The 25629-nt window shown below is 44.1% G+C and overlaps 1 protein-coding gene and 1 pseudogene across 2 annotated transcripts in view; one reads left to right on the forward strand and one right to left on the reverse strand.

Annotated features, from left to right (window-relative positions):
* Window positions 1–25629, forward strand: part of SLC35F3 (solute carrier family 35 member F3) — a 426863-nt gene that overhangs the window by 335547 nt on the left and 65687 nt on the right. The window lies entirely within an intron of this gene.
* Window positions 6070–22085, reverse strand: LOC109553592 (zinc finger protein 42 homolog; annotated as a pseudogene).

Genomic DNA, 25629 nt, shown 5'->3' on the forward strand with positions numbered 1-25629 from the left:
CTGGCGGGCTACAGTCCATAGGGTCACAAAGAGTCGGACATGACTGTTGCAACTTAGCACATCCTGCTTAATCCTCTGCTCTGGTCTCTGTCACTCTGGGAAGGGGCAAGAATCCAGAGCTTGAAGTGAGCCTTGGACCCAACATTAACCTTGGGGACATGTGCCCCACCCTTAGATTGGGAGCTTCCATCCTGACAGCCCTAGGGGGCTCAGGGGCTCAGCGATGAAGTGAGGATTGGTTAGGTTGACGACATTAAAATTAAGAGTATCTTGGGACTTCCCTGGTATTCCACTGGTTAAGAATCCTTCTTCCAGTGCAGGGGGCACAGGTTCGATCCCTGGTTGGGGAACTAAGACCTCACCATATGCTACATGTTGTGCCAAAAAAAAAAATTAAGAATATCTTTCAGAAAAAGGCACCATACATTGGGAGAAAATATTAGCCATGCAAATTACTGACAAAGAGTTAATATCCTGAAGGCCACCAGCTATGATCCTCTCTGAGCTCTCCCCCACCCCAGGGAGCCCAGCTCTGTCTCCTCAAGGACTGCACTCCAGCAGCTGCCTTCACTCCCTCCTGCTCATCACTGTTGACCTCTTGGTGTAACGTTCCCATCAGCTAACCATAATATAGTAGCTCCAAGAATTTGCGAAATCCCCTTGCCCCAGGGCCACCTCATTAATCTCTGAATAGAGAAAAGTTCATCTGCAGAGCAGTCTTTATTGGTTGTCTCCCTTTCTCTCTTAACCCCACAATCACCGAGATGCCCTGATCAGAACAGACATGCCAAGTCCAGAGTCATTCTCAGTTCCGGTTTTCCCCTCACATGGTCACACCTGCCTTCTGGAAACACTTTCTTCCCCTGACTCCTGGGACCCCACACTCTCTGTGTCACCCCGCAGTCCTCCCTGGCTCTTCTCCCTCCTCCTCCCTGACCTCTGAACTGTCCAAGGCCTCCAAGCCCTGCCCTCTGCCTTTGATTCCTGATTCTGTGCCTCTGCTCTTGGTTTCTCTTCTTTCTAGAGGTCTCTCTGCCTGTACCTGCAGAGCTCAGTCAGGTCTCCACTCAGATGTCCCTCTTCCAGTGAGGCTTTTCCTAATCCTAGAGCTCAGCACTCACTCTCTGTCTCTGCTCTCTTTACTCCACAGTACTTAAGAGCATCTAGTCCACTCTTTATTTACATGAGTGTTTGCTTGTGTCCTCTCTCTTTTAGGATGTATGTTGGCTTTGTTCACTGTCATCACCCAGAACCTAGAATAGTACCTTGCAGAGAATAGGCATTTGATTTGTGTGTCCGGGGATCAGGTGTGGGGGCTGTTTATTTTGCCTTCAAGTTTGAAAGATGTTTTTACTGGATATAGAATTTTTTTCTTTCAGTATCTTAAAGATGTCTCTCCAGGGACTTCCCTGGTGGTCCAGTGGTTAAGACTCTATAGCTCTACCCGCGGGGGACACAGGTTCTATCCCTGGTCAGGGAACTAAGATCCTGCATGCTGCACCAGATGGCCAAAAAGGAAAACAAACCAACATGAGGTCTGTCAATGTTAGACAGAGCTTTGTTTGAGGCTCAAGCTCCACTATGTATGAGCTGTCCTAATTTGGCAGTTTATTTAATCTCTCCAAGTCATATTCTTTTCATTGGTAACTTGAGGAAGCCAAGTTTCAGAAAGTACTGACTTCAGGTACTTCAGGAAGTACTGACTTCAGAGGGTAAGATCTCAAGGTCAAAGTTTCTAAAGCACTTTGCAAGGAGTAAACCATGCAACAAATCGCAAGGAGTGAACCACGCAACAAATGCCAGTCCTTTGCTCCCCTTTACAGTACAGCTAGGCAAAGCAGAGTGGGGAAGAAACATGGAAATTCCATGTCCTCAGAGGAGATCACTCCCTCACTGGTTTATTTCCAGAAAAGTACCAAAAAAAAATCCCTCCGTTATCTTCTGGTTTGCATAGTTTCTGACAAGAAGCCTGATGTAGTTCCTGTCTATGTTGTTTCTCTCTTTTTACATTTTTATTGGAATATAGTTGATTTGCAGGCTTCCCAGGTGGTGCTAGTGGTAAAGAACCTGCCTGCCAGTGCAGGATATACAAGAAACTCAGGTTTGATCCCTGTATGGGGAAGTGGGGAAGATCCCCTGGAGGAGAGCACGGCAACCTGCTCCAGTATTCTTGCCTGGGGAATCCCGTGGACAGAGGCGCCTGGGGAGCAGTGGTCCATGGGGCAGCAAAGATTCGGATACGACTGAAGCAACTGAGCACTCAGGGATAGTTGGTTTGCAGCATTGTGTTGCTTTTTTTTAATTGTAGTAAAATATCCATGACATCAGGTCTACCATCTTAACTATTTAAGACTGTATAACTTGAATCTGTTATACAACCATCACCACCATCCATCTCCAAAACTATTTCATCTTCCCAAACTGAAACTCTGTCTGCATTAAGTAACAGTATCCCTCTTCCCCTCCCTCAGGCCCCTGGGAGCCACTGCTCAACTCTCTGTTTCTATGTATTTGATTATTCTAGAGACCTCGTACAGTATTTGTCTTTTTGTGACTGACATTTCTCTTAGAATTATGCCTCCTGTGTCACTAACATTATGCCACCTAGCTCTATGCATAATAGTCCTCAAGATTCATCATATTGTATCCTATGTCAGAATCTCCTTCCTTTTTAAAGTTGAATAATATTCCATTTTGTGTTGATACCACATTTTGTTTATCTATTAATCCATTAATGGACACTTGGATTGCTTCCATGTCTTGGCTGTTGTGAATAATGCTGTTCTGAACATGGCTGTACAAATACCTCTTGGAGTCTCTGTTTCAGTTCTTTCTTATATACCCAGAGGTGGAATTGCTGAATCATATGATAACTCTACTTTAAATTTTTTGTCACACTGTTTTGAATTGCAGCAGCCACACCGATTTATATTCCACAAAAATGCACAAGGGCTCCAGTTTCTTCACATCCTCATCAATGTTTATTATTTTCTCTATTTAAAAAAAAATTTTTTTTTAAATTTTAGCCCTTGTAATGGATGTAAGGTGATATCTCATTACAGTTTTGGTTTTCATTGCTCTAATGATTATTGATTTTAAGCATCTTTTCATATGCTTGTTGGCCATCTTATTTCACCTTTGTAGAAACATCCATTCCAGTCCTTTGCTTGTTTTCTGATCAGGTTATTTGGTCTTTTTGTTGTTGCTGTTGAGCTGTAGGAGTTTTGTTAATGCATTCTGGACATTAACCCACTATCATCAAATAAATGATTTGCAAATATTTTTTCCCATTCTGTAGGTGGCCTTTTCATGCTTTTGATGGTGTCCTTTGACCTAAGACGTTTTAAATTTTGATGTAATCCAATTTATCTACATTTGCTTTTGTTAACACTTTTGGTGTCACATCCAAGAAATCATTGCCAAATCCAACATCATGAGGCTTTTTTTACTCTTATGTTTTCTTCTAAGAGTGGTACAGTTTTAGGTCTTATGTTTAAGTCTTTTATCCATTTTGCATTCATTTTTGGGTACAGTGCAAGGTAAGGATCCATATTCATTCTTTTGCACATTGTTTACCATCATTGGTTGTTGAAGAAACTGTCATTTTCCCCACTGAATGGTCTTGGCAACCTTGTTGAAAATTGCTGGATTATATATGTGAGGATTTATTTCTGGGCTGTCTGTTCTATTTCATTGTTTTGTTTGTCTTTATGCCAGTACCATACTGTTTTGATTATTGTAGCTTTGTACTATATTCTGACATCAAGAATCAATTTTCCTCTTCTTTTTCAAGATAGTTTTGGCTATTTAGCATCCTTTAAGATTCTGTATTAATGTTAAAGTGGATTTTTTTCTATTTCTGGGTACCTAGATTTCTCTAATACTCTTGCCTGGAAAATCCCATGGACGGAGGAGCCTGGTAGGCTGCAGTCCATGGGATTGCTGAGAGTCAGACATGACTGAGTGACTTCACTTTCACTTTTCACTTTCATGCATTGGAGAAGGAAATGGCAACCCACTCCAGTGTTCTTGCCTGGAGAATCCCAGGGATGGGGGAGCCTGGTAGGCTGCTGTCCATGGGGTCACACAGAGTCGGACACGACTGAAGTGACTTAGCAGCAGCAGCAGTTTTTAATCAAATTTTAAGATGTTTAAATATCTTGCTTATTATTAAAAAATATAATAGAAAAATGAACAAAGGGTTTAACCTGGGTGCCATGGAAGAGAAAACCTGTTGGCCAATGAAATGTTCAACTTCCTGTAGTGATCTAGGAACTTTATATGAAGACCTATGGGAGATGCCCTTTGTGCCCATCAGGCTGGCAAAAATTAACAAATCAGGCAGTGCCATGTGCAGTATCTAGAGCTTGTACTCATTGGTAGAAAGCTAAGTTGGTACTATCCCTTTTAAAAACAGTTAATAGCAACTGCAAAGTCTGTAATAAAAAAATACCAGAAAACAACCCAAATACCCATGTGTGTGTATGTGTGTTATTCACTCAGTTGTTTCCAGCTCCTTGCAACCCCATAAATTGTAGCCCAGCAGGATTCTCTCTGTCCATGAGATTTCCCAGGAAAGAATACTGGAGTGGAGAGCCATTTCCTTCTCCAGGGATCTTCCTGAGCCAGGAATTGAACCCAGGTCTCCTGCATTGCAAGCAGATTCTTTACCTCCTGAGCCACCAGTGAAGCCCAAATACCCCTGTAGCAACATGGAAATAATTTGTGTTATACACACACAATAGAATGCCATAGAGCACTGACAATGAATGAAACTCAGCAGTAGGCATCTCTAAGGATGACTTTCTGGAACATAGTGTTAAGAAAAAAAGAAAAAAAGCAAGTCACAGAAGAAGATAGTGTAATTCCATTGATGCAAAGTTTAAAGCATACAAAGTTAAACTACGTATTGATTAGTGGTATATATATGTAGTGTATATACTATAAAGAAATATATAGGGAAGATAAGCCCAGGATAGCAGTACTTTATTGGGGGAAAGGAAGAAAAAGAAGGACATATTGTCTTAGTTCTTTTGGGTGGGGAATATTTGCTTTTATTTTAAAATATCTAAAATGGATTCAAATGGATTGATACCATCAAATAACCATTTACATCTACTATATGATTTCAGTATGGTTTGATACAATGATAAAAAGTAAAATGATTAATGTCATATTTAACTTAACATTCAGCTACTCATTCATTTATTGACAATTCAATGCAAAATTTTCATTCTCTAGGATTATGTATGTATGCTCTATCATGGCTGACCCTTTGCAACCCCATGACTATAGCCCACCAGGCTCCTCTGTCTGTGGGATTTCCCAAGCAAGAATACTGGACTGAGTTGCCATTTCTTACTCCAAGGGATCTTCCCAACCTGGGGTTTGAACCTGAGTCTCCTACATTGATAGGCAGATTCTTTGCCACTGTGCCACCTGGAATTATCACATGTATTAAGATGTATATTCCTAAAAGGAAAAAGATAAGCAATTGGAAACTACAACTTAAAAAGCAAAGTTAATTTCATTTTTATAGTATGAGACATTAATGCCCATATCCAAAAATACATTTCAGAATAACTGGAGATTCTGCTTTTGAAGCAAGTTCATTACTGACCTTACTATTAGAAGCACACTGTAATTTTATACACAGAGTTCTGAAATATTATCACAGACTATAGAAGCATCTTAGTAACATTTAAAAATATATATAAGGTGGCTATATTGATTTAAAAATTATTTCCTGAAACAATAATCAATGAGGCATATGAGGCATATTTGTCTCCAGTCACTCTTTTGTTAATATGCTTATCCTGTTTAAGGGTTTCCCTGGCACCTCAAATGGTAAAGAATCCACCTGCAGTGCAGGAGACACGGGTTCAATCCCTGAGTCTGGAAGATCCCCTGCAGGAGGGCCTGGCAATGCACTCCAGTGCTCTTGCCTGGAGAATCCCATGGACAGAGGAGTCTGGCGGGCTACGGTCCATGGGAGTTGCAAAGAGTTGAACACGACTGAGCAACTAAGCATGGATGTTATCCTGTTGGAGGATTATTTTCCATCTTCTTTCACTGCCTCACTTTAGCTTTTGCATGAGTTAAGAGGTGAACTTTCATGTTATTTGATTGAATAAACTTGCAACAGCCTTCAAACAGACACACACAAAGTTTCTCCCCAGTACATGTATATACAAATTGGACAAGGAGAAACATTTTCCCACACAGTTCAAGAGTACGTGTAAATGGCTTCACTTCAGTATGAACCAGAAAATGGCTTTTTAGTTTTGCGCTCTCCTTGAAGGCTTTCCCACATTCTGCACATCCATGATCTCAGGGACTGTGAACTCGGAGATGCTTTCTCAGGAATTCTCTATTCTTGAACTCTCTTATGTATCAATTGTGAAGACAATTATTTTTCTGGAGCATCGTATTCTTTATTTGTGCTTGGCTTCGTTCTAGTACGTTCTGTGAGCTGTTTAGGATCTGGAAAGTCAGTGCTGGGTATTCCTCCAGGAGGAAGCTTCTTGCCTGTTTTGTACTCAGAAAACTCAAGAAGTGGATTCTGTCCAACAATCTGTTGAGGAAGTTCTTGTTTTGCCTTTTTTTTTTTTTTCCCTCATGTATTCCAAGGAACATTCAAGAAATGAGCTTGCCATAAGAACATGTTGAGAAAGCTCTTGTTCCAGTCCTTCTTTCACACAAAGGACTTAAGAAGTGAGTCTTCTTCCGTGATAGGTTCAGAAAACTCACTTCCTATTATGCATTCTGTGTAAGAGTCAGAGAAGGAATCCTCTTCAGCAACCTGAACACTAGCCTCATAGAACACATCCTCATCACATAAGGTCTACGTTGTATCTGGAGGTTTCTGCTGGGCTGGCGGTACCTTGTCCCCACTGACGGCTCTTCTCCCCAGGCCTTTCTGGCCAAGTGTCTTTTCACTTTTCTTCAATCTCTGGTTCACAGCATCCTGCTAGTTCCCTCTCATAAGGTTTGCACCAGGTTAGAGCAGTCACTTCCAGGCAGGAGCTCTGTCTGAGTTGTCTTCAGCTAGCAGCCATGCTCCTGTGATGTACTACATCTCCTATTCCAGTTCCTTTCAATGGTAAGACATAGAAGAAACCTCTAGCTGTGCTCCCGACAGAGGGTTGAAATCAACCCCGATTTACCTGGAAATGTTCTAGATCTTAGGCTGATTGTTGAGCATCCTTTTGTTTTGCTTGATATATGGTGTAAATGCTTGCTTCTTCACCTCTAATGTTAAATTATGCTTTAAAGAACTAGAATCCAGCTGTAAAAAAAAAAAAAAAAATGGATAGAGCTATATACCAGAAGGGGCTTCCCAGGTGACACTAGTTAGTAAAGAACCTGCTTGTCAGTGCAGGAGACGTAAGAGACACAGGTTCAATCCCTAGGTCAGGAAGATCGCCTGGAGGAGGACATGGCAACCCCTCCAGTCTTGCCTGGAGAACCCCATGGACAGAGGAGCCTGGCAGGCTACAATCCATAGTGTTGCAGAGTCAGACACGACTGAAGCGACTTAGCACCCACACATTTGACAGAACTGTTCCCTCGTATAAAACTGTGAACAGGAGTAGTCCGATTCTCCTACCCTGCCTATAACTGGTTAGCGCTCTCTTAGAGGAGATCCTAGAAGTCGTGATCTCTGAGAGGCAACATTTGGAGAGGATCCTACAAAGTGGGAGGAAACCAGAATGGAACAGAATATATCCACCAGATCTACCAGGTGGCACGTGCTTCAGTGACCCCGTAGTCAAGTGCAGGGCTGGCCCAGGCTGACTACACAGAATTCTCTCTTTTTTTAACTTGTTATTTTATATTGGAGTGTAGCCGATTAACAATGTTGTCATTGTTTCAGGTAGACAGCAAAAGGACTTGGCCATACATACGCATGTATCCGTTCTCCCCCAAACTCCCATCCAGGCTGCCACATGACATTGAGCAGAGTTCCCTGTGCTACACAGTAGGTCCTTGTTGGTTTTACATTTTAAATATAGCGGTGTGTACAAGTCGATCCCAAACTCCCTAACTAGCTCTTCCCATCATCTTTCCCTGCTGGCAACCGTAAGCTCATTCTCTAAGTCTGGGAGTCTGTTCCTGTTTTGTATCTCCCTTCTTTGTCTGACTTTCTTCACTCAGTATGACAGTCTCTAGGCCCATCCGTGTTGCTGCAGACCACTCTGCCTTGAGTCCCTCCAGCCTTATTTGTCCCAACCCCCATGCATCTCTCCAGGGCTGCCATGCTGCCTTTGGCATTCCTGGCACAATCTGGTAATTGGCAGAGCATAGCGTCCCTAACCTTCGCTTCTTGAAGTGTAAAACCCTATGCCCATTTTCACTTATGCTCTAGGACAAATTCAGTAACAAGTGTTGTTTTGGTATTTTAAATCCCAGTTAATGTGCTTGCGTGCTCAGTCACTTCAGTCGTGTCCGACTCTTTGCGACCCCATGAACTGTAGCCCACCAGGCTCCTCTGTCCATGGGATTCTCCAGGCAAGAGTGCTGGAGTGGGTTGCCATGCCCTCCTTCAGGGGATCTTCCCCACCCAGGGATAGAACCCACATCTCCTGTGCCTCCTGTACTGCAGGCAGATTCTTCATGCCTGAGCCACCAGGGAAGCGCAATTAGTGTATAAGACCTCCCAATGAATACCTTTATTTTTATACATGGACATGTTTCAGTTCCTCTTGGTTGCGCAGACTTTGGGGCACCCCTCAACTCATACTGATCCAAGAAACCATCTCACAGGCCTTGTGCTTCTGCCACAGAGTCAGAAAACTACCCTCAGGAGGAGGCTTCCTTGGCAGTCCAGCAACAAGGCTCAGATGGCAGGACAGTTTATTTGAAAGCAATAGCCTGTGTACTCTTTGGTTTCTTTATACCACTGGAATTTTATTGCAAAATTTAAAATTTAATAAAGTTCAAATCATAAACTTCCTAAAATAGTAGGAGACTAGCCGGAGAAGGCAATGGCACCCCACTCCAGTACTCTTGCCTGGAAAATCCCATGGACAGAGGAGCCTGGTGGGCTGTAGTTCCTGGGGTCACTAAGAGTCAGACACGACCAAGCGACTTCACTTTCACGTCTCACTTTCATGCATTGGAGAAGGAAATGGCAACCCACTCCAGTGTTCTTGCCTGGAGAATCCCAGGAACAGGGGAGCCTGGTGGGCTGCCATCTATGGGGTCGCACAGAGTCGGACACGACTGAAGCGACTTAGCAGCAGCAGCAGCAGCTGTAAATTTAAAGATGTGGAGAAATATGAGTTGATTTAATCCATTGAGTGACTCTGGTACTCACCACCAAAAGATATTCTTTTTTTTTTTTTTTTTTTTGCATGCCTGTGCTGGGTCTTTGTGATGGTAACCACAAGCCTTCTCTAGTTGGGTCATGCAGGCTTCTCTTGTTGCAGAGCACGGGCTCTTTGAGCTTGGGCTCGGGAGTTGTGGCACATGAGCTTAGGTGCTCCGTGGCACATGGGATCTTCCTGGACCAGGCCTTGTCTCCTGCATTGACAGGCAGACTCTCAACCACGGGACCACCAGTGAAGTCCACTGGGGTAGATTTTTGATCTGAGCTTATCTCTCCTGTTGGGCAGAAGTCCTGGACAGACACAGGGCTGAGAAGGCAACTTCTATTTACAGACCACCAACATGGTGGCTCAGACAGGAATGAATAGGTGAAGGATCTGCCTGCAACACAGGAGGCCAGGTTCCATCCCTGGGTAGGGAAGATCCCCTGGAGAAGGGAATGACAGCCCACTCCAGTATTCTTGTCTGGAGAATTCCATGAACAGAGGAGCCTGGTGGGCTGCAGTCCATGTTGTCACAAAGAGTCTGACACAGCTGAGCGACTAACACTTTCAGAGACCACCAACAGTTGATGAGTTATCCTTTATTCTTCACAGATAGTTTTTTTAAAAAAGTTCTTGAAATACTTGTTGTGGAAATCTTGTGAAGACAATCAGTACAGAAACTGAAAACATCTAGAGTCTGGTCTTGATGAATAGATTCATTCCTGGAATTATTAGTAAATAATAATTACCTTCTCTGAATCAGAGCTTCTTTCTTTTGCAACATAGAAATCATACTTCCTTCTTTTTTTTTTATTCTACAGGTGTGTGTGAGGTCCTTTGAGACCCATAAAAATGCTATAAAATTTAAACTGTATTCTTTCAAATAAAATCTGACTAAATCAAAAATCTCATTCAGCAGAGATTTGAGTCTCAAGCTCCATCATAGCATTAATAGACTTTGCTTGCAAAGAAAGACTAAAATATCACCAATGAATTGATCTGGTGTCATCATCCCAGTGAATAATGATAATGCCTTGACCTTCAATTAATTTGGGGATTGAGCTCTCCTTAATAAACATGTGTTTGGACCACAAGCAAAGAGAGGGTGAAACTCATTGTATTTAAAGATCACGAGCTGGTCATCGTATTGGAATATTCTGAAACTGTGTAAACTTGACAGAGTATGAAAAGTAGGATGACAAAAGAGCAGTGGGGACTTCCCTGGTCAAACAGTGGTTCAGGATCCACCTGCCAATGCAGGGGACATGGGTTCGATCCTTGGGCTGGGGACTAAAATCCCACATGCCACAGGGCAACTAAGCCCATGTGCCACAGCCACTGAGCCTGTGTACCCTAGAGCCTGCGCTCTGCAAAAAGAGGAGCCACCATAGGAAGCCTGTGTGTTGCATCAAAGACCCAGCACAGCCAAAAATAGATAAAATTTTAAAAAAAGAGCAGTGGCTCTCTATCAATGAAACTTTTTTTTTTTAAGATAGGAAATAGGACATAAGGGTTCTAGAAGCAGAATAACTCATGTCAGCCGTGGACCGCAGGATCAGGAAGGTTAAGAAGTTGCACATCAAGGACATCTTTAACATTTCCTTTCCACACCTTGGCTTCCTTGGTGGCCCAGACTGTGAAGGATCTGCCTACAGTGCAGGAGACCCAGGTTCCATCCCTGGGTAGGGCAGATCGCCTGGAGAAGGGAATGACAACCCACTCCAGTATTCTTGCCCAGAGAGTTCTATGGACAGAGAGCCTGGCGGGCTACAGTCCATGGGGTCGGAAGGAGCCAGACACAGCTGAGCAACTAACACTTTCAGAGTAACTAACACTTTCACTTTAGCATACCTAGCTGCTGGAGCACTGTTCCACCTGTGGCCTCTTTATTTGTGGTCCTCCCTTGCATTTGAATCTGTCCTGAGACAGCAGGAAGGTGGGCTGAGCATGGGGTGCAAGCATTGGCCAATCCAATCACCATCAGATGGACTGTGAAGGAAGTCAGGAGATGGATGTAAAGTCGGACTTGGTGCTCTTAAGATCTCTTCCACCCCCTGAGAGTATGTGTCCTGCAACTGCATCAGAGCTTTATTGCTTTTTCTGAAGATGTGTAAAAGCAGTGTCAAATCTTTCTTAAATCCCTCCTGTTTTCCTATCCTCCCCCACCTCCATTGTCATGGTGACCACTGTTTTATACATTTGCTTTCCCAATGAAACATCGCCTGGTTCCATGTGCTGTCTTGGTGGGACCTGATTGCCTGCCCCGTCTGTCGTTTTTGTTGCCTAGTGGCTGCCTCTCATTCTACTGGTTTGGACAATAAAGACACCCCTAGTGAGTCTCAGGGATCAGCATGGTATGAGAAGTGTCAGATGGATTTTGAAGTCTTCAGAGTGTAACGGAAAGTAGGGTCTGGCTGCTTGCTGCTCAAAAAGCCAGAAAATGTGCTTTATTTTGGATGCTGGCAGCCATGGATGGGAAGAGGACAGACTCCAGTCCAAAGGCTGGCTCCCCCGCCGCCAACAATCAGTGGGCTACAGATAGGAACAGTGTATTCAGCTCTTGACAGTCATCTTGGAATGGGTCATCAGTGACCTGACCAGCATCATCTTGATTGTTTGAAGTACAGTTAATCTTCAGTTCCAGGGTTGATTTGTTTCTTTTTTTTTTTTTTTTTTTTTGAGGCCAGTTCTCAGAACTGTAGTTTATGTCATGTCTACAGTCTGGTCATCGTGTAGTTAACTTTTTCACCTAATGGGGATTTCAGCATCTGCAAAACAGTTCACAGAACATGGTTCAGAATATTTTCTATTGCCCTTGAGAAGGAACTAGAGGACCTTGACTATGCTTAATGGCTAAAGTATTATTGTTTGGTCTCTTTGACTATTTTCAAGCTTCCCTGGTGACTCAGCTGGTAAAGAATCCACCTGCAATGCAGGAGACCTGGGTTCGATCCCTGGGTTGGGAAGATCCCCTGGAGAAGGGAACGGCTACCCACTCCAGTATTCTGACCTGGAGAATTCCATGGACTGTGTAGTCTATGGGGTCGCAAAGAGCCGGACACGACTGAGCGACTTTCCCTCCTACTTGACCGTTTTCCTTTGTTTCTGCATTTTCTCACTTCTCTGATTAAACTTATCTTTGGCTAAGTTTTCCCACAGACAAAAGGCAGGCAGAGGACATGAGGGAATGGGCAGGCCCGTAAGATCCTGCTCCTTTCCAATAGGATGGTGGCAGCCCCTGGAATTCATTAACAGGAAGGGTCTGAGGCTAGACCCCGTGGTGTGAAGTGACTGTGGAGTCAGCATTTACCAGACGCTGCTCTTCCTTCAGTGTCTTCTCTGTCCCCTCCATCTATTATGTAATCATGTGAACATAATGTTACCATCTGATACCTCCTGTGCTCTGGAGCCCCACTGATACTGGCTCACTCTAGCTGACCTGTCTTTTTATCTGTAGGTAAAAGTCCCTCCTTCAATGCATTACTTTTTAAGCTGAAGTATACCCTGGTGGTATACTTTTACCAGATGGTAAAGAATCTGCCTGCAGTGCAGGAGACACGGGTTCATTCCCTGGGTAGGAAAGATCCCCTGGAGAAGGGCATGGCTACCCACTCCAGTATTGTTGCCTGGAGAATCCCATGGACAGAGGAGCCTGGCGGACTGCAGTCCATGGGGTCGCAGACTCAGACACGACTGAGCGACTCTTTCCCTTTCACTTTGATAGTTAATTTACGATGTTTCAGGTGTGTAGAAAGTGGTTTGGTTTTACATATAAGTATATATATTTATTATATCTAGAGAGAGAGAGTGTGTATACACACACACACACATATATATATAGTGTTCTTTTTCAAGTTTTTTTCCATTGTAGGTTATTACAAGATATTGAATATAGTTCCCTTTGCTGTATCTGTTGTTGTGTATCTGTCTTATATTTAGCAATGTGTATCCGTTAATCCCAAATTCCTAATTTATCCCTCCCACTCTTTCCCCTTTGGGAACTGCAAGTTTATCTTCTATGTCCGTGAATCTATTTCTGTTCATAAATATGTTCATTTGCATCATTTTTTAGATTCCACATGTAAGTGATATCATATATTTGTCTTTCTCTGATATTTCACTAAGCCTGATAATGTTGCTGCAAATGGCTTTTTTGCTCTTTTTATGGCTGAGTAATATTCCGTTGCAGACATGTGCCCCATCTTCCTCATCCATTCATCTGTCAATGGACTTTTAGGTTGCTTCCACGTCTTGGCTATTGTGAGTTGTGCTGCTGTGAATATTGGGTGCATGTTTCTTTTCAAACTAGAGTTTTCATCTTTCCCAGGTATATGCCCAAGAGTGAGCTCAATGCACTGATTTTTATTTGACTCACTCCCAAAGCCAAACATCTGACTTCCGATATATCTTTACACATTTTTTCTACCCTTTGCATAGGTGGTTGCATATCAAAATGTGAGGGTCTGGAATCAGGTAGGAATGTGTCTGGGGGATACTTGAAAGAACCTGTGGGACCTTGGTGAAGGATGGCAAACTGATAAAATGAAATCTGGAGTAACTGGAAATATGGGGAAAATAAATAGCAGCCTGGCAAGTTCCCCCTAGCCCAGGGGTGCCAGGAGACAGCTCTGGGGGGTTTCCAAGTCGAGGAAAAGTGTAGACTGACCAGTAGGACAGTTTTTGAACCTTTCTTTCTCATCACATACCACTTAGTAACATTGGTGTACCAAATAGGCCATTCTCTAGGACATAGTATTTTGGTTAAAAATTCATTTGTATACATTTAAGTATATATATTGGAGAAGGCAATGGCACCCCACTCCAGTACTCTTGCCTGGAAAATCCCATGGACGGAGGAGCCTGGTAGGCTGCAGTCCATGGGGTCGCTGAGGGTCGGACACGACTGAGCAACTTCACTTTCACTTTTCACTTTCATGCATTGGAGAAGGAAATGGCAACCCACTCCAGTATTTTTGCCTGGAGAATCCCAGGGACAGAGGAGCCTGTTGGGCTGCCATCTAAGACACGACTGACGTGACTTAGCGGCAGCAGCAAGTGTGTGTGTGTGTGTGTGTATATATATATATATATATATATGTATATATATATATATTTAGTAATTCCCCTACATACAAACCTTCAAGTTGCAATTTTTCAAAGATGCAAATGTATGTTCAGATATCCAGGCACATAAGTTAGTTCACACGTCTGTCGTACTTTGTCACACGCGTGCTTCCTCTACCAATGGTTGTGCTTTTGTGTATTTTACTGTACAGCACCGTCCAGAGTACAGGAGTAAGCGTCTTTATTTCTAGCCCTGGGTGTCTGAAAGCAAGCTTAAAAGCAGCAATGATGTAGCTGGTACTACTGTACTCTCCAAGGTACTGTACTGTAAGATTTAAAACGTTTTCTTTTTTTGTTTGTTTTTGCTTTTTATGTATTATTTGTGTGAAAAGTATTATAAACCTAATTCGGTAATTACTATATAGCCGATTGTGCTAGTTGAGTACCTAGGCTAACTTTGTTGTCCTTACGAACAAGCTGGACTTACAAATGTGCTCTTGGAATGAACCTCACTGGTATGTATGGGACTTGCTGTAGAGATGAAATAAGCAACTTATGAACTAGCTCAACACTTAGTCATGGTTTATTACAGGATAGTGAATATAGTTCCCTGTGCTGTAAAGTTGGGCCTTGTTGTTTATCCATGCTAAATGTAAGAGTTTGCATCTACTAACCCCAAGCTCCCAGTCCATCCCTTCTCTTCCCCTCTCCTCCTTGGCAACCCCAAGTCTGTTCTCTGTGTGTGTGAGTCTGTTTTGTATGCGCATGCTCAGTTGTGTCCAACTCTTTGCAACCCCAGGGACTGCAGCCCACCAGGTTCCTCTGTCCATGGGATTTTCCAGGCAAGAATTCCAGGCAGTAAAATTCTGATTGTTTTCAGGAGAATATTTTTTCTAATTAAAAGTATCTTGTTGGAATTTTGGTCCTATTATGAGAGGCAAAATTCTTAATAAAGGCTTAATGTGATCTATGACACGTAGAGGCATGGGTGGAGGAATCAGGAAAATGGGAATAGATACAAAAAAAGATGTGATCTGGTATTTCTGGGGAAATTATGTTTCATTTGGAACAACTACACATGACATGTTAAAAAAGAACCCAAGAAACTTCACAAGAGACAGCACATAATCAGCTGCCAAGTGAAGGAGCTAGGCAGTGATTTCAGGAGAGGGGACTTGGGTGTGAACACACCCAGGTGGAGGCGTGAGACCTCGGTGCCCCCTGCTGACTGCCAGTGCCGCCCTGCTCTGCACATCTCCTAACCAGCCGTGAAGAGCCACCCCAGCAGAGGCAGGTGTGATGGTGCAATCAGTGTTCTCAGAGGAGGAGGAACTCCCTGGCCAGTGGCTTTGCCTCAAGTCATCATCTATCCTGTCCTCACAGACATTCACCTTCAGTGCTGCAGATGGAAGACCGAGAATTCTGCATTTCACATCTCCTTATTTCAGTAAGATTCCAATTGCATTTCCCTGCACTTCTCATTTTATGTCATCCCTAGTTAAGGGGACTTGCATGCTTTTTTCAATATTGTGGAGACAGAGGGGTGTTTAAAATGCCTATGAACATTAAATGTATATACATGTATACATACCTAGGTACATGGATACATATATAGATACATGTAGGTGGTAGATAGATGGAAGGATAGATAGACAGTTAGATGGACTGATATATGTGGTACATATATATCTGAATATGTGTATATACATTGAAGGAGATCAGCCCTGGGATTTCTTTGGAAGGAATGATGCTAAAGCTGAAACTCCAGTACTTTGGCCACCTCATGCGAAGAGTTGACTCATTGGAAAAGACTCTGATGCTGGGAGGGATTGGGGGCAAGAGGAGAAGGGGACGACAGAGGATGAAATGGCTGGATGGCATCACTGACTCGATGGACGTGAGTCTGAGTGAACTCCGGGAGTTGGTGATGGACAGGGAGGCCTGGCGTGCTGCGATTCATAGGGTCGCAAAGAGTCGGACATGACTGAGTGACTGATCTGATCTGATCTGATGGCTCAGATGGTAAAGAATCCGTCTGCAATGTGGGAGACCTGGATTTGATCCCTGGATTGAGAAGATCCCCTGGAGCATGGCAACTCACTCCAGTATTCTTGCCTGGAGAATCCCCATGGACAGAGGAGCCTGGCGGGCTACAGTCCACAAGGTCCCTAAGAGTCAGGCACAACTGAGTAAGCACAGCACAGCATATACATTTATGTATGTGTGTGTGCTCAGTGCAACCCCATGGACTATATCCCACCAGGCTCCTCTGTCCATGGGTTTTCCCAGGCAAGAATACTGGAGTGGGTTGCCATTTTCTTCTCCAGGCGATCTTTCTGACCCAGGGATCAAACCCAAATCTCCTGTGTCTCCTACATTGCCAGGCACATTCTTTACTGCTGAGCCACCAGGGAAGCCCCGGAGATAGAAATATATACACAAAAAAGATGATGGTGATAAGTAACACTGATTCAGCATTTGCTACATTCAGTATGTGCTACATACTCTTCTCAGCACTGTGCCCCTACTAAATATTATAAACCTAGTTGAGCCCCTACTAGGGGAGTAGTGACGGGATTGTCCTCATTTTCCACGTGAGGCTGAGGCGCTGGCGGGTTTCACCACTCACCTGCCCAAGACACACATCTGTGAAATGAAGAGTCAGAATCTCCTTGGAGGCCTCAGCTCAGAACCCAAGCTTCCATAGGAATTGCCTCCCTGAGGCAGCGCTGGGGGAGGTGGCTACTGGGAGAGGTCACGGTCACTGACTTAGCATTTTTTTACTCCTTCTTCACAGCCAATGAGTGGAATATTTTTATACATCAGGAATCGGTGGCAATCCACATACAGACGGTCTAAGTCTCTTCTATTTTAGAAACACTGAAACACAGCGTGTATTCAAGGTTCTCTGGCACAACCTGGTCTTGGACTGGCGCTAAGCCCTCCAAGCCTGTCTTTTTTCATCTACCCTGAGACACGACCCCCAGAATCTGCGTGCTTAGAGCAGGGCCTCAGGGCAGAGGAGACAGTGGGTGGTAGGGTCCTGGGGGTGGTGCCAGGAGCCCCCGGCATCTCTGTGGATCCATGTCTACCTTGCCTGAGGGACATTACACGCAGACTCTGACGTCACAGCCTACAGTATGTGCTCTCTAAACAACTCAGTGGGCACGTCCATGAAGGCAGGGCCCCTTCCTGTTGACCGAAATACACCATTAGGTCCTAGCCCAGGGCCTGAGTTGGAGAACCCTAACCCTCGCCTGAGATGCGCGATCACTAGAAACACAGTGGGCATGTGTGCAAGACCACGTGGAAGGAACCCTAGGCCACATCAGTGGCAACTCCTCCTGGTAGAATCTTTCTTGAGACAGGTCACTTTCTGTGGCTCCGTTTCTATTTTATAATGATCTGCAGGCCTGGAGGAAACAAAAAAAGGATCATGCAGAATAGTGGGTAAGAATTACGCTTGAATTAAAAATGAGGACAAATCTTGACTTGGATGTTAGTGGACTCCAGCTCAGGCCTTGTTATAAATAATACTTGGTGCCCACAAAGGCCGACACCTGGCCGTTTACCACCAACAACCACGGTGAAGGCAGGTGGGGAGTACAAAGGGGCCCATGTGGAACAGCCAGGGCAGCTTCGGGGCGTCTTTCCACCAGGGACTTAAAATAGCCATTTCTCAGTTGCTCAGGAGGAAAAGGAGAAAGGCCAGAGGCATTCTGATAGGGACTGTGCCTCTGTCTCTGACATCACTGGGAGGTGGGTGGAAGGCCTTTACAAAATCCATTGTCATACACAGTCCAACAAGAGGAACCTCAGTCCAACTGACGGATGCCGTGGCTGGGAGGGTTCATATAAGGGGGCATAACCACAGTACTTGTGCACGTTGGGGGCGATATCTTCTCAGGAAAGAGGAGGTAACTAAGCCTAAACTTGAAAGTGATCCCTTGTTATTAAAAAAGCCCTGTTCAGTGCAGTAATGTATCCCACATAGTGGCCTTATACCACCCCTGGATCCAGAATTTGATCCAAACGCCACCCACCACGGCTGCAGATGGAGGAAGAGACAGAAGAGCCTGGGTTGGGGATTTTCTTTTCTTTCTTTTTTTTTTACTAAATATGTATTTATCTGGCTGCACCAGATCTTACTTGCAGCACATGGGATTAACTTAGTTGTGATGTGGGGTATCTAGTTCTCTGACCAGAGGTGGAACCCTGGCCCCCTGCATTGGAAGCGTGAAGTCTTAGCCACTGGACCACCAGGGAAGTCCCTGGCTTGGGGCTTTTCTTTCCCCCTGATCTTTAGTGGCTTTTCTGTAATCTTGAGCAAATCACTCAGTCCTCCTTTTATCCAGCTGCCGCATCTGCAAAGTGGGAGGAGATTCTTAACACCTGCCTTGTTTTTTTTCTGCTTTATCTTGTGATCATTGATTTATTCAACCACTTCCTTGTTCTCCCTGCCCCCAGTTTTATTAAGATATTATTGACACATAACTTACTCGTTTCTTCAGCAAACATTATTGAGGATTTAAGTTGTACCGAGACCTGTCCCAACCGTTAGTGATCGCTTAGCCAGCAAGACCCAGAGCCTGTTCTCATGGGGCGTGCGTTCTTGGGAAGGCAGCAGGCAGGGAACACATACATGCACGCACGTTCATATAGAGGTGCACACACATGTACATATGTATGTGCTCAAATAAGTGCAAGCATGTATGTCATATATAAAGATATGTGTGTGCACATATAGTGTATACATTAATGCAGTTTCAAATGATGCGGGTCCTCTAAAGAAAATTATTTTAAAAGATTCTGGTGTGATGAGAAGCTTAAAAGTGAGTAAGACCAAAGCAGTGCAATGTGATGGGGAGCCAGGGATGGAAGTGAGGGAGATAACGTTGCCTCGACGGCTGGGGAAGGAACTCGGGTTTTTTCTTTCATTTTGATTATTAATTGGTTTGTTTGTTCATTGTTTGCCTGCCCACTTGAGTGTCAGCTTTAGGAGGGCCTTTGTCTATCTGGTCACCACTTAATCTCCACTGACTAGAGTAATTCCTGCCATGTCAGTTCAGTTCAGTTGCTCAGTCTTGTCCGACTCTGCGACCCCATGAATCGCAGCATGCCAGGCCTCCCTGTCCATCACCAACTCCCGGAGTTCACTCAAACTCATGTCCATCGAGTCGGTGATGCCATCCAGCCATCTCATCCTCTGTCGTCCCCTTCTCCTCCTGCCCCCAATCCCTCCCAGCATCAGAGTCTTTTCCAATGAGTCAACTCTTTGCATGAGGTGGCCAAAGTACTGGAGTTTCAGCTTTAGCATCATTCCTTCCAAAGAAATCCCAGGGCTGATCTCCTTCAGAATGGACTGGTTGGATCTCCTTGTAGTCCAAGGGACTCTCAAGAGTCTTCTCCAACACCACAGTTCAAAAGCATCCATTCTTCGGCGCTCAGCCTTCTTCACAGTCCAACTCTCACATCCATACATGACCACTGGAAAAACCATAGCCTTGACTAGACGAACCTTTGTTGGCAAAGTAATGTCTCTGCTTTTCAATATGCTATCTAGGATTGGTCATAACTTTTCTTCCAAGGAGTAAGCATCTTTTAATTTCATGGCGCAGTCACCATCTGCAGTGATTTTGGAGCCCAAACAAATCAAGTCTGACACCGTTTCCACCGTTTCCCCATCTATTTCCCATGAAGTGATGGGACCAGATGCCATGATCTTCGTTTTCTGAATGTTGAGCTTTAAGCCAACTTTTTCACTGTCTACTTTCATCAAGAGGCTTTTTACTTCCTCTTCACTTTCTGCCATAAGGGTGGTGCCATCTGCATATCTGAGGTTATTGATTTTTCTCCCGGCAATCTTGATTCCAGCTTGTGCTTCTTCCAGCCCAGTGTTTCTCATGATGTACTCTGCATATAAGTTAAATGAGCAGGGTGACAATATACAGCCTTGATGTACTCCTCTTCCTATTTGGAACCAGTCTGTTGTTCCATATCCAGTTCTAACTGTTACTTCCTGACCTGCATATAGGTTTCTCAAGAGGCAGGTCAGGTGGCCTGGTATTCCCATCTCTTGAAGAATTTTCCACAGTTTATTGTGATCCACACAGTCAAAGGCTTTGGCATAGTCAACAAAGCAGAAATAGATGTTTTTCTGGAACTCTCTTGCTTTTTCCATGATCCAGCAGATGTTGGCAATTTGGTCTCTGGTTCCTCTGCCTTTTCTAAAACTACCTTGAACATCTGGAAGTTCACGGTTCATGTATTGCTGAAGCCTGGTTTGGAGAATTTTGAGCATTACTTTACTAGTGTGTGAGATGAGTGCAATTGTGTGGTAGTTTGAGCATTCTTTGGCATTGCCTTTCTTTGGGATTGGAATGAAAACTGACCTTTTCCAGTCCTGTGGCCACTGCTGAGTTTTCCAAATTTGCTGGCATATTGAGTGCAGCACTTTCACAGCATCATCTTTTAGGATTTGAAATAGCTCAACTGGAATTCCATCACCTCCACTAGCTTTGTTCATAGTGATGCTTTGTAAGGCCCACTTGATTTCACATTCCAGGATGTCTGGCTCTAGGTGAGTGATCACACCATCGTGATTATCTTGGTCTTGAAGATCTTTTTTGTACAGTTCTGTGTATTCTTGCCACCTCTTCTTACACTTCTTCCTGCCATGTAGTAGATGCTAATTTTGCTATTGTTAAATGAATAAATGAATATACAATATATACATATTTGTATACTATCAAGGTATACATATTACTTGATGGCTTGCTTTTTTCACTTAATGATAATGTCTTATGGATCTTTCTTTTTTATTATTTAGTTTTTATTGCAGTATACTTTACAATGTTGTGTTAGCTTCTTCTGTACAGCAAAATGAATCAGCCATATGTATACATATATCCCCTCCCTTTTGGATTTCCTTCCCATTCAGGTCACCACGGTACATTAAGTAGAGTTCTCTGTGCTACACAGATGTTCTCATCAACTGCCTATTTTATACATACTATCAATAGTGTATGGGCTTCCCAGGTGGCGCTAGTGGTAAAAAGCCAATGAAGGAGATGTAGAAGACATTGGTTTGATCCCTGCAGAGACACAGGTTTGATCCCTGCGTCGGGAAGATCCCCTGGAAGGAGGGCATGGCAACCCACTACAGTGTTCTTGCCTGGAGAATCCCATGAACAGAGGAGCCTGGTGGGCTACGGTCCATAGGATCGCAGAGAGTTGAACACAATCGAAGTGACTTAGCATGCACACACATCAGTCGTGTATGGAGCTCACATTTTATTAGAGCTTTGGTTGGGGTGGGGTGGGTACCGACATGAGGCTGTGGGGAGAGGAGGGGGTGCGGAGCTCTGTGTGACCTTGTCAGCCTTTCATAGCATGTTACTTTAGAGACCCTATCTCCAATCCCATTCCCTGTTTTAATGATGGGGAAATAAAATCCAGGTCATTTCAGTGTTCCTGGGAGCCACCAGCCTCCACACTCCCACCAGGGTTCTTTCACTGCACACTCCTCTGCTCCTGTGGGAATGGCTGGTTCATCCCCACTCCTACCCCACGCTCCTCCAGCCACCAGCCAGTCTGCTCTCCCCTGCTTCGGTTCCCTTCACCCCTACGGCCACCAGCTTCCCCAGCTGGAGAGCCCCTCACCGTGGGTGCCCTGTGCTGCTCCCCGCAGTGGACCCAGCCCATCATCCTGGGGTAAATGGAGGCCTCTCAGCCAGCTGCATTCCCCAGACAGGTGTTAAGTGGCAGAGAGTTCTCTGTCATTGCCCTGCCCCAGCAGCTGCTACAGCTCCCCTCTCCCCATGTTCCAGGAATCCCTCCCCAGGGGAATCTGGAGGTGCTGACAAAGCCACTAAGCTCCTGGGGTGACCCTGGCAAAAAGAGGAAACTGGCAAAGTGACGACAATCCTGCTTTCATTTGCAAGAGAAAAGCTGCTTCAGGCAGGCACGTTTCTGGAAAGTCTTTAGGAACCTCATGCTTTTCAAGGGAACACTTTGGGGGAGCTTGTCCTTTTAAGGAAGTGGGAGGGTCTCAAAATATGCCAAGTGGTCCACCGCAGCACATCACTTGGGAGCTTGTTAAGACGCAGAGTCTGAGAACTGGCTTCCACAAACGACAGATAGAGAAGAGTTCACATACCGCCACTGAAGATTCTGCTTGACACAAGGAGAATCAAAGATCCTGCATGCAGCAACTGAGACCCAGTGCAGCCAAAAAAAAAAAAAAACTTTAAAAAAAAGCAGCAACAAAATATGATTCCCAACAGAAGTCCCAGATCTTGAAGGGTATGTTGATTCTGTTCATCATGGTCCTTGTGGCCTTTGCTGTGAGTCACAGGGATGGATCACAGTAGGTGTGGAGAGATGCTAGTGTGTCTAGAGGAGTGATGGGAATTCTGCACTAGAGGGACAGGATCTCTGTGTGGCCTGGGGTCTATTCACTGCTCCTTGAAATTTTGCACGAAGAGGGACGGTGATGCATCTATAATACGCACTTTGAAGGTCCCCAAGCAGCGCTGTCAGGAGAACTCCCTGCCATGGAGGATATGCCCTGACTGCCCCGGCCAGCAAGTCCCCCACTCAGCAGCCATTTACTAACTACCGCATGCTTGGAATACGGCTAATTTGACCCATATACTGGATGTTAGTTTTCTTTCATTGTATTAATTTATATTAAAGAAAAAACTTGTGGTTTAGCTGTATTGTACAGTCTAGCTTTAGAAAGAATTTAAAATGCTTAACTTGAAAAGGCTGGAAGAAGGGTATCTCTTCAGCGTTTGCAAATATGTTGAGATGCTGTCATGGACAAGGGTGGTTACACTTTTACTATTTTTAAAGTTGCTTTAGAGGGCAAAATTAGAAGTCTTCAGGAAGGCTGGACTGACTTTTGATGACTGTGAATATAGTGAAGACAGTGGAGTCTGATTTCTTTCTTTATTATTTTTCATTTTTATTGAAGTATGGTGGTTTATAATGTGTTCATTTCAGGTTTACAGCAAGGTGATTAATTTATATATATATTTATATATATGAGTATATTTAAATATATATTCATTTATATAAATGTATTTATATATATTCATTTTTATATATTTAAACATATATGGCTTCCCCAGTGGTTCAACTAGTAAAGAACCTTCCTGCCAGTGCAGAAAATACAAGAGACGTGGGTTCAATCCCTGGGTCAGGAAGATCCCCTGGAGAAGGAAATGGCTACCCACTCCAGTATTCTTGCCTGGAAAATTCCATGAACAGAGGATTCTGGCGGGCTACAGTCCATGGGGTCACAAAGAGTCGGACATGACTGCATGCACACAATGTATATATATATATATGCATGTGTGTGTGTTTATATATTCCCTGTCATATTTTCTCCATTATGGTTTATCACAAGGTATTGAATATAGTTCCCTATTGTATACACAATGGCGCCCCACTCCAGTACTCTTGCCTGGAAAATCCCATGGACGGAGGAGCCTGGTAGGCTGCAGTCCAGGGGGTCGCTAAGAGTTGGACGTGACTGAGCAACTTCACTTTCACTTTTCACTTTCCTGCATTGGAGAAGGAAATGGCAACCTATTCCAGTGTTCTTGCCTGGAGAATCCTAGGGACGGGGGAGCCTAGTGGGCTGCCGTCTATGGGATCGCACAGAGTCAGACATGACTAAAGTGACTTAGCAGTAGCAGGACCTTGTTATTTATTTCATTTAGTAACTTGTGTCTGCTAATCCTGGAGCCTAATTTCTTGAGTTCAAATCCTGCTCCACCACTTCGTAGACCGTGGCTCCCATAAACAAGAGTTATGAATGTTACCACTATGTTGTTGCTATACTAAGACACAATAAAGACGGAGTATCTCAGTCCTGGAGCTGTGCAGCAATGGCTCGGCCTTCCCCTTGGCTCCCAGAGCTTCTGGAATTCCAGCAAGTGCTGCTGGAGGTGAAAGAGGGTAAGATGAGAGACAGGTCACGCCAGATGTCCCTTAAGAGCAGTGATACTTATGGCTGAAAAGATCTGAGAGCAGCCACAGATGGGGACCTATCCAGGTGGAATTCTCCGAGATGGGAGCAGATGCCAGCAGAGAAGAGTCCGGGGCAGGGGAGATGTGCAGAAACAGAGGAGTAACTCAGGATTGTTGGTGCCTCCAGCAAAAGAGATCCTGGGATCTTGATGGGCAAATCTACAGACATCAATTTGAGCAAACTCTGGGAGATAGTGAAGGACAGGGGAACTGGCTTGCTGCAGTCCACTGGGTCACAAAGAGTCCAGCACCACTTAGCAACTGAAGAACAACACATAGCACTAAACCAAGGCCAGAAAGCTATAGGAATAAACAAGGTCCTACTATATAGCACGGAACTATATTCAGTGGGTTGTGTATGTGTTTAGTTGCTAAGTCGTGTCTGATACTCTGCAACCCCATGGACTACAGCATGCCAGGCTCCCCTGGCCCCCACTATTTCCCAGAGTTTGCTCAAATTCATGTTCATTGAGTCAGTGATGCTGTCTAACCATCTCATTCTCTGCCACCTTTTTCTCCTTTTGCCCTCAATCTTTCCCAGCATCAGAGTCAGCTCTTCACACCAGATGGCCAAAGTATAGGAGCTTCAGCATCAGTCCTTCCAATGAATATTCAGGGTTGATTTCCTTTAGGATTGGCTGGTTTGATCTCCATGCAGTCCAAGGGACTAAGAGTCTTCTCCAGCACCACAATTCAAAAGCATCAATTCTTCGGTGCTCAGACTTCCTTATGGTCCAACTCTCACATCTGTACATGACTTTCTGCCATCAGAGAGGTATCATCTGCATATACTATATTCACTATCCTGTGATAAATGCAAAAGAATATATGTATGTATAACTGAGTCACCTTGCTGTACAGCAGAAATTAGTACAATGAAAATCAACTATACTTCAATACTTTCTTTAAAAAAAATTAAAAAAAAAAAAAAAAAAAACAACAAAGATACAGGAGAGTAATTTGGACCTGTATTCCCAGGACTGAGGACCCAAAAAGAAAGTCACTTGCTTCCTCAACGATCGAGAAATTAAAGAAGATGCCTCTTATGTGATACAGAGGAGATGGCGGTAAAGATGACCCATCAGGAAGAATAGATCCTGCCTAAGATCTGGTCAAAGGAGGAGCTTGGGCATAAAACTAGGGACTTTTGGAAGAGATTTTCAGTGAAGTTGAGTTGACTTGTGTTGCATGACATGCACCATGTAACAAATAT

Source organism: Bos indicus, chromosome 28 (assembly GCF_029378745.1).
Source record: "Bos indicus isolate NIAB-ARS_2022 breed Sahiwal x Tharparkar chromosome 28, NIAB-ARS_B.indTharparkar_mat_pri_1.0, whole genome shotgun sequence".
Classification (NCBI taxonomy): Eukaryota; Metazoa; Chordata; class Mammalia; order Artiodactyla; family Bovidae; genus Bos; species Bos indicus.